We start from the raw sequence: 5,847 nt of genomic DNA, 5'->3' as shown, positions 1-5,847 counted from the left end.
GTGTTGGTGACAGAGACCTGGGTGGATGTAGTACTAACTACAGGTACAGCTGTAGTGTTGGTGACAGATACCTGGGTGGATGTAGTACTAACTACAGGTACAGCTGTAGTGTTGGTGACAGAGACCTGGGTGGATGTAATACTAACTACAGGTACAGCTGTAGTGTTGGTGACAGAGACCTGGGTGGATGTAGTACTAACTACAGGTATAACTGTAGTGTTGGTGACAGAGACCTGGGTGGATGTAGTACTAACTACAGGAACAGCTGTAGTGTTGGTGACAGAGTCCTGGGTGGATGTAGTACTAACTACAGGTACAGCTGTAGTGTTGGTGACAGAGACCTGGGTGGATGTAGTACTAACTACAGGTACAGCTGTAGTGTTGGTGACAGAGTCCTGGGTGGATGTAGTACTAACTAAAGGTACAGCTGTAGTGTTGGTGACAGAAACCTGGGTGGATGTAGTACTAACTACAGGTACAGCTGTAGTGTTGGTAACAGAGACCTGGGTGGATGTAGTACTAACTACAGGTACAGCTGTAGTGTTGGTGACAGAGACCTGGGTGGATGTAGTACTAACTACAGGTACAGCTGTAGTGTTGGTGACAGATACCTGGGTGGATGTAGTACTAACTACAGGTACAGCTGTAGTGTTGGTGACAGAGACGTAGGTGGATGTAGTTCTAACTCCAGCCTCCGGAGACGGCCTCCAGTCTGGAGCCTCCAGCGACGTCCTTCAGTCCGGAGCCTCCAGCGATGTCCTTCAATCCGGGGCTTTTTATGTCCGAGAGCTTTTTATGTCTCTATTTTGGTTTGGTCAGGGTGTGATTGGGTGGGCATTCAATGTTCATTTTTCTATGTTTTGTATTTCTTTGATTTGGCCGGGTATGGTTCTCAATCAGGGACAGCTGTCTATCATTGTCTCTTATTGGGAAACATGCATAGGCAGCCCTTTTTTCCACCTGTCTTTGTGGATAGTTGTCTTTGTTTGTTGGCACTATAGCCTTTAGCTTCACGGTTGGTTTTTGGATTGTTTATTGTTTTTGTCGGTGTCATAATAATGAAATGAATATGTACGCTCACCACGCTGCACTTTGGTCCAGTTCATTCGACAGCCGTGACAGTTTCCTCGAAGTGTGTCTGAGCTTTAACAGTTCGGATAACTTTGAAACATCATGAAAATCAATTATTCTTGTTTATTGTACAGATTATAACTCTCAAAGTTCTGTGTGAGCGAGAGAGAGTGAGAGATGGTGTGAGAGAGAGAGAGAGAGAGAGAGAGAGAGAGAGAGAGAGAGAGAGAGAGAGAGAGAGAGAGAGAGAGAGAGAGAGAGAGAGAGAGAGAGAGAGAGAGAGTATGTGTGTGACTGAATGACTGTAGTTTGCCCCCTGATGTCAGTTTTGAAATGTTAACGGTTCGTTCGTCTTTTCCCCGTACCTGTGTGTGCGATTAGAGAACAGAGTATAATAAATGTATATAAAGTGATTGAGGTGTACATCATCTTTACTATGTTTTGTTATTAAACAATTGATGATAATCACTGAGCTCTTATTTTCATAGGCCTGCAAGCCCCATTGGACCTGGCCAAAAGTGCACTTTTATAGGGAATGGGATTCCACGTTGTCTGTCGTCCCCAGAGCTTAAGGTGTTTTTCTCTCCCTCTGCTGGCCTGGAGGACCCAGACAGACCAGGCCACTGTGGCTCAATACTGTTATATGGCTTCCTTTCCTCATACCCTTTCATTCTAGGAGAAGCTATACATGATCAGACCAGGGAAAGCTCCAGGCCTTAGTTATAGACCTGGAGGTTTTCCTAGTCAGGTCATTTGTTCAGGAAAAGGTCAAGGCCATATTCATATCATATGAACTGATATGAGGGGACTTAAAAAGGTTTATGACTATATGGCTATAGCTGTTAACATTTATAACCAGTTCTAACCAGTTCATCTAGCCAGTGACATGTAGGAAAGGAGTAAAGAGAAACCAGATTATTGGGCCGTAGCCGGTCTCACTCAACTGTGCTGAGAGTCTCCTTATTACTGCACTGTTTAAACAGCATGATTTACAGATTTACTGTATGCATCCATCCAAATAATGCCACTGTTCTGTCACATATTGAGGATGTCATAATGACAATGGTACGCACACTGACCCAAATGTCAATGGAACGACCGAGTCAGGGAGTGTAAAGCAGTGCATGAAGATGTTTTTTATTTTTAAGACTGAGAACCTTGTTGATTAAAACATATTTTATGTAAAATGCCAATGCATGAAAGCTGCTCTAAAATCACATATTTAGCTAACTACTAAACCCTTCTGCTGGTTGGGATGTTGTTTGGTCTGTTGCTAGATGGAATAGATTTGATAGATTTAATCAATATAGTGATAGCGCCACCTTACACTCTGATAGGCTAGGCGGAATTTCACCATATTGCTTAAACCTGTCCAACCCTCTCAGATCTCCACCAGTGCCTATAGGAAGGGGCTAGTTAGAGGTTGTTTCTGGACAGGGGCTCTGTTTCTACTAGAACCCTTCCTCTACATACAAGACACTTCTGATTAGCGTTGTTGCTGGTAGTATCCTCATTGGGAATAACCAACTTTAATAAACTGTTATGATAATTAGTGTTATTTAAAGAGAATGTCCTCATTGAATAAAACATATATTTAATGTAATACTTTATTTTGTCTTAAATTATCATGTTTACTGTTGACATAAATGGAAACAATCACAGACACAGCAAAGCCAGGTAAAATGTCATAGAGCTTAATCTAAGCTATAGAATATACATCTGTGAGCCGTTTCAAGAAGCTAGGTGTATGTCCCACGTCACTACTTAACAGCAGAGGCATTTGACTGTTTTGATCTTTTTTCATTTTTTAAAGCAATGATTGGCTGAGACAAAGGATGGGCTGGACATTTGTATATGTATTTATTAGGGATCCCCATTAGCTGTTGCCAAGGCAGCAGCTACTCTTCCTGGGGTCCAAATACATGAAGTCAATTACATTACATATAAAACCAAAGATAAAACAGTACATCATATAACATTATTACACCACTACATATCTACAATTCAAAATGTACAATACCACCATACAACAATAATACAATACACGTGTGTGTAGAGTGTGTGTGCTAGCGTTTTTGAGCACATGCGTGTGTCTGTACCTGTGTGTGTGTCTCTTAACAGTCCCCACTGTTCCATAAGGTGTATTTTTACCTGTTTTAAAAAACAATCTGATTCTAACACTTGTATCAGTTAACTGATGTGGAATAAAGTTCCATGTAGTCTTGGCTCTATGTAGTTTCGTGCGCCTCCCATAGTTTGTTCAGGACTTGGGGATTGTGAAGAGACCTCTCTTCCACTTTGAGCCATGAGAGATTGACATGCATATCATTAATGTTAGCTCCTCGTGTACTTTTAAGGGCCAGCCGTGCTGCCGTGTTCTGAGCTAATTGTAATTTTCCTAAGTCCCTCTTTGTGGCAGCTGACCACACAACTGATCAGGTGCGACACAACTAGGGCCTGCAGGACCTGCCTTGTTGATAGTGATGTTAAAAAGGCAGAGCAGCTCTTTATTATGGACAGACTTCTCCCCATCTTAGCTACTGTTGTATCAATATGTTTTGACCATGAAAGTTTGCAATACAGGGTTACTCCAAGCAGTTTAGTCACCTCAACTTGCTAAGAGATGAGTTTGGATTGGTCTGCCATGTAGCACGCTTCTGTTTATAACATGAGCTGTTCAGTATTTGTGTAACGGCATTCTTCCTCTTCGTCTGAAGAGGAGTAAGGATCGGACCAAGATGCAGCGTGGTAAGTGTTCATGACGATTTACGAACTGAACACTGAAATACAAAACCTTAAACGATGTGATGAAAACCGAACCAGTACCATGTGGCGACAAACACTCACACGGAAACAAACACCCACAAACCAACAGTGAAACCCAGGCTACCTAAGTATGATTCTCAATCAGAGACAACTAACGACACCTGCCTCTGATTGAGAACCATACTAGGCTGAACACAAAAACCAACACAGAAAGACAAACATAGACTACCCACCCCAACTCACGCCCTGACCATACTAAAACAAAGAATAAAATAACAGAACTATGGTCAGAACGTAACAATTTGTGGACTACTTTCTGGAGGACCATCATGCAATGCTGCCTCTCGGAATCAGACAATGAAGATTTACCGGATTTAGATAAAAACATTTTAATTCCACCAGACACTGTCATCACTGTCATCAGAAGAAACGGCAATTAATAGTGTTTTTGTCACGGAAGAAGTTGACAGAGTTTTGAAATCAGTGGAATGCCCTGTGGAAGCAGAGAGATTATTTCCAAATGCGGAGAGATTCGAAAAGATAACACAGTTAGCTAAAAGATGGCGGAAGTGGACATTGATGTGGAGCGTGAATATAATGGCGGTTGAATCATGGAATATTGTCCAAAGGAATAAGGGAGCAAAGTAGCATACAGTGGTGAGAATATTCCTTCTTATCTTGTAGGAGTATGGTTTGGTAATGAGTATGGTTTGGTTTGTTAATGAGTATGGTTTGGTGTATTAATGAGTATGGTTTGGTGTGTTAATGAGTATGGTTTGGTTTGTTAATGAGTATGGTTTGGTTTATTAATGAGTATGGTTTGGTTTGTTAATGAGTATGGTTTGGTGTGTTAATGAGTATGGTTTGGTTTGTTAATGAGTATGGTTTGGTGTGTTAATGAGTATGGTTTGGTTTGTTAATGAGTATGGTTTGGTTTGTTAATGAGTATGGTTTGGTGTGTTAATGAGTATGGTTTGGTGTGTTAATGAGTATGGTTTGGTTTGTTAATGAGTATGGTTTGGTTTATTAATGAGTATGGTTTGGTTTATTAATGAGTATGGTTTGGTTTGTTAATGAGTATGGTTTGGTTTATTAATGAGTATGGTTTGGTTTATTAATGAGTATGGTTTGGTTTATTAATGAGTATGGTTTGGTTTATTAATGAGTATGGTTTGGTTTGTTAATGAGTATGGTTTGGTTTGTTAATGAGTATGGTTTAGTTTGTTAATGAGTTTGGTTTGTTAATGAGTATGGTTTGGTTTGATAATGAGTATGGTTTGGTTTATTAATGAGTATGGTTTGGTTTATTAATGAGTTTGGTTTGTTAATGAGTATGGTTTGGTTTATTAATGAGTATGGTTTGGTTTATTAATGAGTATGGTTTGGTTTGTTAATGAGTATGGTTTGGTTTATTAATGAGTCGTTTGTTAATTGTTCCAATGCAATGTGATCATTTTAAAGGTTTTGGTCATGTGTTTTCAGAAGGGAGAAGCCGAGATGTTCAAGTTGTGGAAAAGATCATATCATGTGTTTTAAATGTGATGCAAATGTGACATGTTGCAATTGTGGTGGGAACCATGAAGCCACGTCTTTGGAAAGCCCAACAAGGGTGAAAGAGAATGGGATGGCAAATGTCAGGTCTGTCCAGAGAATGTCATATGCAGTGGCTGTTAGAAGAGTTAAGGGTTCGAATGGTGCTCCCGAAGAGTCCATGGTGTTGAATAGGCCTTCACTGAAGGCTGCAGGGTTTGCAGTTCAACAGCAGTACCCAAATATGTTAAAGTTAAGAAGGTGGACTATGTGGTCGTTTTAGCTATGGTGATTAATGGCACTGCTAAGGTGGATATAGGACTGAAAGACTTATTGGCGGAGGAATTGCAAGGAGTATTGTCACAAGCCATACCATCCTCTCAGGTCATAGACCCTGAGAATGGAGATATGGACATTTGAAGGAAGAAGTGGGAGTTTTGGGGTTTTGGTTGTCAATGTGTTTTTTTATTGTTTTATATT

This window comes from Oncorhynchus mykiss, chromosome 19, assembly GCF_013265735.2.
Source record: "Oncorhynchus mykiss isolate Arlee chromosome 19, USDA_OmykA_1.1, whole genome shotgun sequence".
In the NCBI taxonomy this organism is placed as follows: domain Eukaryota; kingdom Metazoa; phylum Chordata; class Actinopteri; order Salmoniformes; family Salmonidae; genus Oncorhynchus; species Oncorhynchus mykiss.
This window is presented reverse-complemented; position numbering follows the sequence as displayed.